General features: G+C 39.1%; 1 long non-coding RNA gene across 1 annotated transcript in view; it reads right to left on the reverse strand.

Moving 5' to 3' along the window:
• LOC136357797 (uncharacterized) overlaps positions 1–14777 on the reverse strand; it is a 418230-nt gene that overhangs the window by 311566 nt on the left and 91887 nt on the right. The window lies entirely within an intron of this gene.

A 14777-nucleotide genomic window follows, 5' to 3' on the forward strand; every position in this document is an offset into this window, starting at 1 on the left:
CTGCCGCGCTCCGAGCGGGTCCCTGCCTCCTGCGGCCGGCTCCAGCCCCTCCGGGGGTGCCCGGCCACCCCCCGGCACCCCGCAGGGTCCCTCTGCCGCCGGCGGACAACGCGAGCCGCGCCGAGGAGCCGCGGAGCGGAGGGGCTGCGCGGAGCAAGTTGCCCGCGCCGGCCAGTGCGGTCGCTCTCTACACACGGATAGAAAGGAGCTCCCCGAAAGTAACTTCAGGCATCGTCTATACGTAGGAAATTTTTCCTCCTTTTCCTCTTTTTAATCACCCATTCGCTTTTCCGCGTCTCACTGCCACAACCCGCGTCGGCAGCAGCAACAAATATAAACTTTTCGCGGCTGCCCTGATCTTTGGAGAGAAAAAGACCCAACAAACATATCCACGTACACACGGTCTGTTTTGTTTGGTTGTTTTTTCGTTTTTTTTTTTTTTTTTTTTTTTTTTGTGCTTCTTTTGCCAATTTGTCGCCGATTTCGCTGCTGCGTGCGAAGTCGGGCTCAGGTGTCCGGACGCGGCGCGTCCCCCCCTCCCGCCGCCCGGCCCTCACCTGCAGGCTGCCGCGGGCGCCGGAGCTGCCGCGACCGCCCGGGGGCCCCATGCCCGGCCACCGCTGCCGCCGCCGGCTGCGCCCCGGCAGCCCGCCCGCTCCGCCGCCCGCCCGGCGCTTCTCCTCCCGGCGGCTGCCCATTCCCCCGCCGCCGCCGCGCTGGGCTGGGCTGGGACGTGCGCGCCGCCCAGGACACTCCCCCTCCGCCGCCGCGGGAAGGGCCGGAGCGGGGGAGCGGCCACGGGCTCGGCTGGGAGGGGGCGGGCGGGCGAGACGCGCGGGTGCGTCCGCGGAGGCTGCGGCAGCGCCGCGGGCAGCGAGCGGAGCGGGCAGCAGGCGGGGAGGGAAGCGGTGCTTAGCCCAGCGGGCGGCCACCGCGGAGAGCGGGGACATTGGGAGTAAGTGTGCTCGCCCAGGCAGCGCTGGGACCAGAGAAAGAAGGTTTGGAAACTAAGGCGGGAAGAAGATACTAAAAAATAAAATAAACTCGTCTTGTTCTTCCTCTGTGGAAAGACAGAAAACGACTTTTTGCAGGGGTCGCTAGTCATCGGACAAGAGGAGCAGTTTTAAACTAAAAGAGGACAGGTTTAAATTAGGTGTTTAGGAAGAAATTCTTTACTCCGAGGGTGATGAGGCACTGGAACCAGCTCCCCAAAGAGACTGTGGGTGTCCCATCTCTGGAAATGTTCAAGCCCAGATTGGATGGGACCTTAGCAACCTGATCTACTGGGTGGCATCCCTGCTCTCCACCAGGGGGTTGGAAGTAAGATGATCTTCAAGTTTGCTGCCAACCCAAACCATTCTGAGATTCTATATTGTGGCATGAGTGTCAGCAGGCAAAACACGAATTAACAGCTGCATTGGCATTGCGGAGCCTTGGTGGATTGAGCAGCTTGTGTCTGCACGAAATGGAAGTCATGTTTTTGAAGAGATTGTGAGCATTTGATTGGTGGGAAGAATGTCCTGCTGAATTAGAGCAGCAACTACGATTTGCTGCTGGCTAAGAGCACAAAGGTCCTCTGCGGCGGAAAATTGTGTGTTTTCTTTTTATAGTCTCCAGCCATAGACTATAAGCCTGCCATAGAACTAGATGTGAAATTATCAGAACTCAGGAAACTTTAGACAGCCCAAGACCAATTGAACATTTATTTAACATGTTGGACTATCAAAAGGATTGCTAACCTCCCCAGGATTACTTCCACTGTCTGTCTGCAACATCTCAAATAGAATTTTAGATGTCCATCTTTAAGCTCAGTGGTCTAGATCTAGGCTACTGCTGAAAGCTCAGCTGTTGGGACTCTCAAGCACGGTGGAGCTGCCCTTCACAGAGGTAAAGTTTGTGTGGCAGTTGGAACTTAATAAATCACAGGGCCTGAAGACCACCTTAAGTGTCTCCATGCTCTGTGGCAAGCACAGTGTGCAGGCATTTGATCTCAGCTAGGAACTAAAACACAGAGGCCGGCAAAACATTTTCCTTCAGTTAAAACAAAAATTACTCCTCCCTTTTCCTTTTACAATTCAGTGAGACAAACTGCATGTCCAATCCAAAGCAAAGAAGCAAAAATCCCTGTAATTAGAATCCCTATCCAAAACCAACTTAATGCTCGAGTCTTTTGTGAAACTTTGTCTTTCAAAAGCAAATAATAAGTGAAACATGCAAAATGCATTGTTTAGCAACTCTTGGGATGTTCTCGGGTGTTATGAGGATGAAAGCAGTGTCAAAGCTGTGTAGAATAGAATAGCATAGAGTAAGACAGAACAGAATAGAAACTAAATCTTCCAAGACTGGCTTTCTCTGGGACTGTAAACTAATCATATTAATTCCTTTGTCCCTTGTTCTCCATCCTTAAAATATAAATAGTGCAATACTATTTGTCTGAATTATGGCTTTACCCCATTCTTGCTAAAGTCAGTGGCAGTGGAATCAGGCTCTGCTTTAGTCAGTGAAACTCTTGGAAATATGCTGTGATTTTAATAACCATTTCATTGCAAAAATGGCATTAGCACAATAATCATATGTGACCTAAACAGTGAAGCATTACGGTACTAACAAAAGGCCTGGCTTTATTTATTATTCATTAATCTCTAGGGTTTTGAAACCACTCAGTATGTACCGCCCTTATAAATTGTTTATATCTTTGCCATTCATTTCTAGCACAAATAGAACAGACAATGCGGTGTATACAGTTCAGAGCAAACATGTATAATTTAAGAAAGAAATCAAACTACCCAAGTCCTTTACTAAATTCTCATCCATGTGCACTGTTCTGAACACTGCTTGGTGTTAAAGGTGCCCATAAACTCAATCCTGTTTAAGTTAGTTTGACTGGACATGCACAGCAGATGCCTTTAGTTGACTCACATCTGCTCTAATTTATTCATTTCAACAGAAATATTGACTCATTTGGATTTCAGTCAGATTTTGACACTGATTTATGTGGAGATTGAGTTTCATAGACATTATAATTTTAGTTTTAGTTAATCAGTAGTCTTCTCATGAGTGAGTCTGAAGTCCCTAGAAAATTGTACCTTTAAGTTCTGTTTTTCGTTTCTCTGATGTCACAGTTTCCTCTTATGTTATTTCTTTCTCTTATGCTTTTGGAATTACTGACCTATTCCTACACCATTTTTCATACCATCACAGCCACCGCATTTCCCTTGGGTGGCTGATAGGGTAACTGATGACTTAACTGTTATAGTATTCAGGTTTTCATTACACTTGATGACTTTTGTTTTATTAAAGCACAGGTGTAACAGCCAAATTAAAAGTTTTTTGGAGCATCTGGTACCTGTATAATATTTTATTTTGTTAGACATCAGAAACATCTAGTAAGTCTTAAAGACTCCTTAAAGACTAATGTGTCTAATAAATCTCCTGGTTAAGAAGTACTCCAGCCTCTTTAAGGAGAAGTACTCCAGTTGTGTGTGGGATATGGAATGAGGGGTGCGAGAGAAGCAGCAGTATGGAAAAGATACCAAATTGGCTCCTTCACTCATTTTTTTTTTTGGAAGAACCCCTTCCAAAGTTATAGGAAAGCATTGAAGTGATTTAATTATATTTCTGTACTGAGTTATGTTTTCTGGGACATAGATGTTAGCAATTTATGAGCCTAATTACATTCAACCACATGTAGTTAAACATATCTTTTTAACTTGCATTTTACTACATAAAATCTGATTATCACTGCATTCAGGATTCATGTTGTCATTAGTCATTGAGAAGGAACAAGGAGCAAGAAGGGCATTTCTGTGGGATTCCTCAAGTATGCCACAAACTGCCAGTCTGAGATCTGGTGACAAGCTCTCCAAGAAGTGTTATAATTATTGATAAATAGATCAGAAAAATTACATTATTGATATGGTAGAATAGAGTACTTATTTTACTTTATTCCTGAATAAAGAACATAGGTATTGATACTCAATTGAAGTGCCATGCTTTTGTGGGCAGAGTTCCAGTGGCAGATGGGAGCCTTCCCAGGTGATTCATTCAGGACCATCTCTTCTGAAAGAGAAGATCAAGTAGTCTCTTTTGGCATGGCTGGAAACTGTGGCCATTTTTTACAAGACATAGGAAACAAGGTACACGTTTCCCTCTCAATCTATCAAAAAGCTCTCTGTTACAACCTGTGGTTGAAGATTGTGGTGTGAGATTTCCCCATCAGTGAAATTCAACTGATTCAGATGACAAACTTTGTAAGACTCCAGACAGTGTGATACTTTGAGACAGGTGCTTTTCAGTGGGGAAATAGTCACATTTTGCAGTGAAAGCCCTGGTGTGAGTATTGATTTCTAGTCACAGGAAAACTAAGAAAGGCACATGACTAACAGACTGCCACTTCACTGAAGATTTTAAACTGCAGGAGATACAGGGAAAGTAAAAGAGATCCTTTTAACTTTTAGCAATATCCACTTTTTTATTGTTTTACTACTTAGTAAGGAAAATGCCTTACATGCTGAACTTCCTGTGCAGGATGGTGGGTTACAGTGTGAAAGACTCTATGAATATTAGATAGTGACCTTTCTTGCAGAAGTACTGAGCATCTGGTGCTCGCGCTTTACTGAAAGCTGTGATCATTCTGTGTCACTGTAGATCAGACCTAGCATGATCATTCTGTTCTCGGCACAGAACAGGAGAGGGGCCTTGGCACTGCTTTCCCTTGTGTCACTGCAAGACAGCAGAAACTCTGGGTCCAGCTTGATTAAAGCAACAGCCAAGCTGGAAAGTGGACGACTCTTTGGGGTTTATATCACTCAAATCTCCAGCTACTTTTTCAAAGGGCTGTTTCTTGCAAGCTCTTGCAAGGTGAGCCTGCAAGGTTCTGCTCAGCAGCTTTTTGTGAACAAAACTCTGCTGCAGTCATGACAACCTTACAAAAAAGTAGCTAACATGTGAAAGTGGTTTCTAAGCTTATGAAGGAATGCCCCATGAGGCAAAGCGGTGTTTGATAGGAAGGCTGACAAAGGTGGATGAGATTTTCCCGTCTGGTTAGCTTAGTGCCTGTTGGGGACTGCTGTGTTGAAGTATCACAAATCAGAGCTGATAAATACTGGCAGAGAAAAGAGACTTGGGAAAAAAAATGCCTCCTACAGTCTCTAAACCAAGTATTTGACACATTTGACCAACTTCTTTCTCAGGTTCTTTTGAGGTTTCATAGAAGTACGTGTTCTTTGGTTATGATGTTTTTTATATGTCTCCATGCATTTTGTGTATTTCTTCTTATCTGGAAAAATGCCAGCATAGTCCAGCAGTGAGAAAGATTACCTTCAATATGTTTTTAGTCTAATCACAACTTTATTTTTGAAAGAAAACTCAATTTAAAATTTATTAACTAAGTACAATTTTCTGAAAATATAAGAAGGAGGAGGGCTTTAACTCAGGTTATATCCCAGCACATCTTTTTACTAGAGTTTTTTATACTGTGTTACACAGCATATGAACATTTGCTTTCACTGACTTCTTGTGTAAGGCTTGAAATAATAATGAAACAACTCTTGTTTAGTAAAAGCCAGAGCACAAGCTGAACTATAGTACTAATATGACACTCCTAAAAATTATTAATACCATAAGTGTTTCCTTACAGTCCTTATCACATTAGTTCAGGGACAGCATTTCATCTTTTGCCAACTCTCTGTGTACATAATGTCTCTAAGTTATGGAGTGTCATGAATATGTAGGTACTTCTTAATTGACTTCTCATTGACATTAAGCTATGGCTTCTGAGCTGAAGTGACAACCTTTTAGTGCCAGAAGCCACCTCTGAGGAGAGAACACTGCTCAAAGCAATGGACGACAATGCACTGAAGCAGCCCTGTGATATGCCAGGTAGCCAAGACGTCAAGACATGAGTGTCAGATAGTTCTTCTAAGCCAGCTACCAACAACCTGCAATCCCATTCAGTTTTCTGTGATGGAAATGGTTAGGCAGTGGATATAGTACAGCAATACAGAGCATTTTTCCTCTGATTACAGCAACTCAAATGATATTTCAACCTTTCTTTATTCCTCTGAACAGACAGTTGTATATATTTTTTCCTTGTCAGTAGGACTGCTTAGCTCTGCTCTGGAAAACATACAATGTATTGTAGCTTAACCTGAGCTCTTTGTCCATGGAGGATGGACATTTGCTTCCTTGACAATAAATTATTACATGAATTTTCCAAGGATGAGATTCTGTCATATTCCCTCAGTCTATATTCAGGTAAAAATTCTTAATTATCTGTTAGCTGTGATTCCCTAATGTTAGCTTATTCTTTGCTCACCAAAATTCTTCAGTAACCCAAAAAAGTTTTTTATCGAATACAGGATAATTTCTACATGTTCTGGGATTTGGGCTGAATTGCATCTTTTATTTAGACCAGTAGATTGACCAACTCCCAGTGGGACTTAACAAATTTTTTGTGTCTGTGATGAAATTAAGATAGTGAAACCAAACAACTTAATTCCTAAGCTACATTTTAGATAATAGGAAAAAATTCTGGCTGTATGTTTCAGAAATCTTGCAGCTGATAGAAGCTTTATTATTCCTGTTGTCACTCTGATCACTCAGGTCCCATACTGAGATAAGAGACAATAGTGTTTTCTCTGCAGAGACCCTGGTTTCGCTTGGCAGAGCTGAACAAATGGTTGGAATTAAACCTGTTCTGAGGTTCATCCAAATATGGATTTTCTTGCATTTTTCTTTTCTTGTTCATAAAAGCCTTTGGTCAGATCAAAACCATACTTCTGTCTTGTTCAACTCCAGTATGTGGTGCAAAGAGAATATTATTCATTAAAAAAGTGGGATTTGCCTTCTCTAACTTTGCTGTCTCAAAATCATCCAGTCTGGGCCTTTTTTTAATTCCTGAGATATAGTTATTTCCAGGGTACATAAGTGAAAAGCAGAGTTGTCTAAAACAAGGGAGACAATTTTTTTGGTGTTTCTCTTTCAACTAAAAATTCAGCCTAGAGTGAGAAGCTTAGATACAGATATTTAAATTTTATCTGTGTAGAAGTAGATTATGGAGAAAGAGAATGCTGAGTGTGCAGGCACAGTAGTTATATTGGAGATGTGACTTTAAACCATACACTTAAAATAATCAGCGCTATTCTTTGAGACCACTGTTAAGTCAACAAAGCCTAAATGTACGACACTAGCACCTCACTTCTCACAAATTATCAATCAAGAAGTATTTACAGATGCTACAATCTTACACAATACATTTACAGATGCTACAGATCTTACACAATAATTGCATCTGACAGAGAAATAAAAGGTGATCTATCCCAAACAGAGTTTCAGAAAGTAAAAATTGTTATAGGCATTATTTTTTAAGTACTAGCTTTATTTACCAGACATTACTTTTTCTTCGTATTTATAGAGTGTAGCTCAGATAGTGTAGAAAACGATTTGTAGAAATTTGATGTTTGAAGTTTTTATCCACAATAAGATAGCACTTTCATTTGAAAAATTTGAGATTATGTTTCTTTAAGCAACACTGAAATATCAAATGTTTGACAATTTCTCTATTCCTAGTTCTGCACATGTCTACGACTCCATGTAATAAACATTTGGTTCAAGAAATCGAAAACTCAGCAAGCAGTTCAGTAAAAGTCAAAAGGCGATTCCTTCAACATAGAATAAAATTATCTAGTGTTTTACTTCTTCATACTGACTTCATAGTGGCTTTCTTCAGGGAAGTAAGCAATTTATTTGTTTTTTTTTGAAAAATGAAAATGCATAGTTTGTGGGAAAATGTGCAGCTCTGTGTATGGGTAAAATCTTTTTCTCTTTATTTATGGTAATGTGGGATTGTGAAGGAAATACCAATTAATGCAAATTTCTATTTCCAATTTTATTGTAGTAAGGTACTGTCTAATGTGGCAGTGCCAAAAACATGACCAACATGTTAGTGTTTTCTCTAGTTCTCAGGGATATAAAAAGCTCAATTTCAATTGTCTACCTAATGAACAAGAGCATAGAACTGCTACCTGGAATAACTTTTACATGGCAGATTGCTCGTCTGGTACATCTCTTCAAAAATTGATATGTGCATAAATAGTACACCTATGTATAGAATATGTATTGTAAGTAAATTGACTGAGAAGATCTTAAAACAGAGCAAAAATGCACGGAAAAATCCATGGAACCCTACAGTAACGGGAATTGAAAATATCCTGATTTGAATTGTGTGCATTGTGCTGCAAAGACCGAAAAAATAAATTTTTTCACTTGTATTGTCTGCATGTTTTTCAAGGTAGTTGTCTACATTGGGTCATTGAAAATATAATGCTTTTCTTGAATTAATCCTTCATTTGATAATAAGTGGTTTGTATAACTTTTTAAAATATTAAGCAACAGTCAATGCAGGAGGAGATACTTGGAAAGTGAACTATTGAAAAAAAACATTTTCCCCCTATTCAATATTAACTCAGGTCTCATTCTGATCAGTCTGAAATTTTGAGGATTATGTCTACTTTTTACTGAGTTGGTGTAGAAAGATCAGCTTCTAAAAAAACATGGTAATCACTGAGTTAAATATAAATTCTTTTATATTGAAACCATTATGTGTATGTATTAAGTTCCTGAAGTGTTAAAATGTCTGATAAGTATGCTATATATATATCCAGCATATATGTTACTAATTTTAGTGAGAAATTTTTGTCCTCAGACCTGGATTGCCATATTTGACCTGCAACGGTAGCATCCATCTCTCACCTTTTGGCACAACCTGATACTGGCTTTTATAAACATAAACACAGTTGTTTCTGTATGTCATAGTGTAATGAATATTGATCTTTTGGGGTTTTTTTAAAGATATAAAATTATCTTTGTTTTTTCTTCACAACGGACTATTGATTTGTATTTAGTTATTAAGCATTCATCCATTACTTTCTGGCTTTATGATTATAGCTTTATTGTCACCAAAAGCATAAACAGATTAAAATCTGGCCTGTCTGTTGTAAACTGGTATTTGTGTGTGTATCTTGGAAAATGGAACATAAAAAAAGAAAAATAAAATTGAAAATGTGCTATTGAGTGTTGCTAGTTCTAGTGCAGGTCAATCATTATTATGAGTCAATGGAAATAATAATAGCTATTACAGGTCACTGAACTTTATAACATCAGTGGCTTTGCACTCCTCAGAACTATTTTTAAAATTTCTGAAAGAAGCTCAAGTTCATGGACTATTTTCTTCAGTAACTTGTACCCATTGCAAGGATCAAGGTTGTTGTAATTTTAAAGGGAAAGCTGCAGGGAGAGCCCTACCAGCATCAAGACCTCCCACCAACTTAAAATGGATGATTTTTCTTCCTTTACTGTACTTGAGAAGTTCATGCCAAGGGGTAGGATTCAAAACAGCTTGTTGGTTGATCAGGGAGTCAGTTGAAATTTTCATGGGGTCTCTGTAAAGTATCCAGAGTTTACTTGAGAGGAAGTATCACATAATTTTATTTACCAAATATGTCTTGCAACTGGCTTCATTTGCTTAAAGCCACAGATTGCCATGACTGGACATTGACATATCAAAAGAGCATTTGACTCAGCAAAGAGGGTTCAACTTTACCTGAGGGATCAAGGAATAGGAATATTTTTATTTATTTATTTATTTTTAAGATTCTGGTGTTAGCAAATGAGTTGTCAATCCATTTTTGTAAAATTGGTTGATGTTAGAGCTTTACTAAGGAATATACTTTCAGGACTTTCTTCTGAGAAAGCTATTAAAACCAAGAGAAAATTCATAGGAGTGTATTGAGGATGTATGAGGCTGAGTGCCTAAGAGTTAGCAAAGTCTTAACTATTACTGTTTAGTTATATTTGGCTGGTTCCACATTTTATGTAGAATTTACGTGATTTGCTTCTCAGTGCACTTGTCAGATTAGACAGTTTCTGAGTTTCCTGGCTTTCTACTGGCAGCCCATGTATTCTTCACACATGGTCTGGGCAGACACCTAATTATTACTTTTCTTGATCAAGACCTAAGCAACTATGGTGAGTTTACCTTGTCTCAATGCCAGGTGCCTACCAAAACTGCACTATCTCTCCCCTCCTCAGCTGGACAGGGGAAAACGTATGTAACAAAAGGTTTGTGAGTCAAGATATTGACAGGGAGAGGTCACTTACCAATTGCCATCATGTGCAAAAGAGATTCAGCTTGGGGAAAATTAATTTAATATATTACCAATCAAATCAGACTAGGGTAATGAAAAATAGAAGCTAAATCTTAAAACATCTTTCCCCAACCCCTTCCTTCTTCTTTGGGTTCAACTTCAGAATTTTCTAACTTCTCCCCTCCAGCAGCCCAGGGCATGGGAAATGGGGGCTGCACTCAGTTCATTACATGTTGTCTCTACCACTCCTTCCTTCTCTATGGGAGAACTCATCACACATTTCCACTGCTCCATTGTGGGGGGCCCTCCCACAGGAGACAGTCCTCCATGAACCTCAGTGTGAGTCCCTCCCACAGGCTGCAGTTCTTCATGAGCTGCTCCAGAGTGGGTCCCTTCCCTGGCCTGCAGGACACAGCCTGACTCACCATGGTCTGCACCAGTGGTTGCAGGAGAATCTCTGCTCCAGAGGCTGGGGCACCTCCTCCCACTTCTGCAACAACCTTGGTTTCTGCAGGGCTGTTTCTCCTGATCATTCTATTTCCTGCTGGCTGAAGTTGCTGTTGGGCAGGTTTTTCCCCTTCTTGTTAACTCTATTATCCCAGAGGTACTGACCACCATCACCGACAGCCAGCAGTGAGTCTGTCTTAAAGCTGACTGGCATTGTCCCTGTTACACACGGAGGAAACTTCTGGCAGCTTTAATGGAAGTTACCTCTGTAGATGCCCACTCCCAAAATCTTTCTATGCAAACCCAGTACACCACCTCACAGGGCTGTGCATTCAGTATCAGAGCTGGGTGTTACTGGGTTCCCAGGAGGTTCAGTGGGTGAATTTAGCACTGCACCCTGCAATCAACATCTTGGCTCTGATTTGGACTACTGGAACTGAAAAGATAGCTCTGATGTTGCTGGGGCTAATTAATGTAAAGTTGCTGCTGCATGATGGTGAATAGAACATTGATTGTTCCCTGGCCTTCATTTATCAGCACAGATGGAGGCACTCAGTTCGCTTCCTCTTCAAAAGACTGGGCATGTGGGAGGAAGAGTGGTTCTAAGCTGACTCAAAGCAGCTTATCTGCTATTCCACAGACCTCCATATACAGAGATGGAAACTTCATATGTTGGGAAACAGGCAGAGAAACTTCCCTCATTAGAAGCAAGAGGAGGCCAATGATCTTCAACTAAAAAGGCTGCCATCTTTGCCAGTATGATATTCTGTGTTACAAAGTACTCTGGCCCTACCTAGAAAGCTTCAGGAGAAAGAATGGGGTTTGGTGTCAGGTGAGCTGAAGAATTTCCTCTAATGTTAAAATGCCTGATCTGAAAAGAGCCAACTTACTATCTTGCTGTAGTATGAGTTGGCTGAAGCTGACCAACTTCAATATTACCTCATCCATAAAGACAATTGGCAGTATGAAATAAACACCATAACTAACACAGGAGTCAAGCAGAGAAAGATAGGCACTAAAAAATATCTTTACATTACTAATTTCTGGCCTTTGGTGCACTTAAACAAAAATTTAAAAAGAAATCCAAACCCTGCAAATTCTTCATCTTTCTCAAGCTGTTATTTTGCTTTCTGAAGAGATAGCACCTTCCTTGGCCTCCTGCTTGCTTCATTTAATCTTTGGTGATTTAAATATAACTTCGTTGTGTTTGCAAATAGTATTTTTTAGGGAGAAAGTTAAAGTAATTCCTTCACAGGGATAATAGGAAAAAGGCCAAAACAAAGCAACTCCACAAAAACAAGATTATTTTTGATCACAGCATGGGATGTCAGAAGAGGCAGAGTAGATATTAGAAACTGGCTGACTGAGGAATGTGCCATATTGTCACATGCATAATTCATTTTCCAGATAATGTAAAGCCTCATATACAATGTTTCTTGAAAATAAATATGAAGATAAACAACATATTTATCTGTTACACTCATGCTGTACACCAGAAGGAGAAATCTATTCCTCTTTGCACTGAGGTGAAGGACTGTGGTGGATAAACTTATACTACCTGCATACACGAGTAAATTAAACTTTTTTGAGTTATATGTAGGAAAATATTGTGACTTTCAGAGAAAGATCGTGACTCTTACAGTACTGGTGTGTTTATTTATAGACATCCAAGATAAAAATAGCTTTGGAGGTTATGATTCAAAAATGGTTTGCTGCTTCCACTTTACTCAGACAACTTGGAGCAGAGGATCAATCCATCTTAAAAAATATCTCTGAGTTAAAGTGATCATATCTATGATAAATTTAATGTAATAGCCTTTTACATTTTTGTGTGTGTCTCTAGGGTTCACCTTATTTTGCATTAAAAAGTTACAGAAATTGCTCTCGTGATTCCTGACCTCAGATTTCACTTGTAAAAAATCAAACAAATATGTTTTATATTTATATAACAAGATTGTTCTATAATTCATTCAGTTTCTTAAAGTAAAAGATAATTTTTAGTGTCCACCATATTTTTGTCAGTCCTTACCTGAACATGCTTATATATTTTTCTTACATTTTTTATTCCACGTATTCATCAAAGTTAGTACATTTCATATCTCAAATATCACTGCAAATCATAGCAGAAGCTCCAAAAAATTAGTTAATTTTAGATGTTTTTACTGACATGCAACATGAGTTTAACAGTGTACTTAATGAGATTACTGAATGATGAGTCAGTGGCTAAGTACTGATATTTTGACTCACCTAGCATCCTATTGTTTTTTGATTACATTCCACAACCGTTTTCTTATGGTATTTGTACAGTAGGTATAAGGCAGCTACAAGGCTAAGAGCTTGATAGGCTAAAGAAAGATTTATATTCTTTAATATTTATAAAGACAATTAATAATATTCTACTTTTTACAGCATCTTCATGCTGGAAGAGCTTTAGCGCATTAATTATTCCAACAGTGATATATTATTCTGTGAGTTGTGCTTCTTCCCTTGACTTTGTATGTGTTTATTCCAAGAGGTGAATCCATGGCTGTACACTGTTATAAGGGGATCATATTAGTTATCCTCACTCTGGCTTATCAGGTTACCATACTTATGATTATTCATTGCACTTTTGGCTTGGTATTTTTGTACCTGTTTAGTCTTCCTTTAGACATATTATGACAGCAGCAGATTTCAATGGAGAGAACAGCTTGTTCAGAATGAAAAGTTATTATTTATTTAGGATGCTGCAGCAGCAACCAAAACCCAAGTAATAACCTCCCTTAAAGCTTGAAAACTCCTGAAAGATGTGACAATTTACATATAACCAAAGCTGTTCTCTCTTCCTCTCCTTCACTTTGCATTTGGGCTGATACAGAGTCTTGACATCTCCATTTGCCCTTTAAACAGTATTGCCTATGGCTTATCTCTCAAGTTTTTTCAAACTCTGCAAAATGTTTCATATGAAAAACCATGGAGGTTTACAAGATATGAACATTATTTCCAATTAAGTCCTTGTGAGTTTAGTCAACTTCATGAGTCCATAAGTGATAAAAAATTGATGCCAGTGCTACCCATTTGAACACTGAGGATTTAGTGGCCTAAGTAGCAATGCACTGGCTATTAAATCAAAACATATATATTCATCAAATTAATTTTCTTCCCCAGCATTAAAGCTGAGTTCAACTAATGAACTGCTGTCCCATGATGCCATTTTCATTAAATTTATTTGTTTGCTATTGTCATTAGTAGTCTTCTACATGCACTTTGGGGACTGTTGTTTGTGACAAGACCATGAAAACTTCATAATTACTTTGGTGGAAACACTTATAACTCCCTCCACTACCTCTGTAAAATAGCTCATTTTAACATATGCTAAAATCAAATGTGTAGGTAAGCTTTTAAAAAAGACAAAGAATTTCTCAGAATTGCTTTTGCTTGAGCCATGCTAAGGAATAAATATGTCAAATACGAAGCCATGTATATGTGATAGTTTTCATGTTTAAATATACAGAAACAGAACATTGAAGTTTGGTTTCTATCACAATTCAGTGCTCCAGAAATTCCTTCTACCAATGCTCTCAGAAAGGAAGAGAAAAAATAAAGATAATGATGTCATTCCAATTTACTACTGTTAACAATGGTTGGTTATGGTAGCATAGATTTACTTTGAAAGTTTTTTATTTCTTTTTTCTTTTCCCAAATGTCCAGTCATATTTCAATGCAGAGATTGAAATTCACACTCTTCCTCTTTTACATTCTAATTTTTGTATAATGTTTTTTAAAAGGTCCAGAAATGCATTGCATAATGTTTTCCTCATAAATCTTCAGCATAATATCTCAGTTTATACTGCTGGATGACCCCAGCTGTGGCATAGTAATTTGGATTTACGGATTTTTCTTGCTTTAGTATTGGCTATTTTGATTATTAAAGTGATAAATGCTCTCACTGAACTCTTCTTCTGGCAAAATATCAATTGAAAGTTTGCTCTAACCCATGTAGAAGTGTGAGGCTAAGGCTCTTTTCTGACCACATTCTGCACATATCAAGTTATGCCATAGAGGTACCTATGGGATGCAAATATTCCTCTTCAGTGAGACAAATTGATGCCATGCTTATTTTTCATTATAGGATGCATGGATGATATTTGATGATTATGCAGACATCAATGTAATTTTAATTAGTAGCAGTTACTTTTGCTGTCA

Source organism: Sylvia atricapilla, chromosome 2 (genome assembly GCF_009819655.1).
Source record: "Sylvia atricapilla isolate bSylAtr1 chromosome 2, bSylAtr1.pri, whole genome shotgun sequence".
Classification (NCBI taxonomy): Eukaryota; Metazoa; Chordata; class Aves; order Passeriformes; family Sylviidae; genus Sylvia; species Sylvia atricapilla.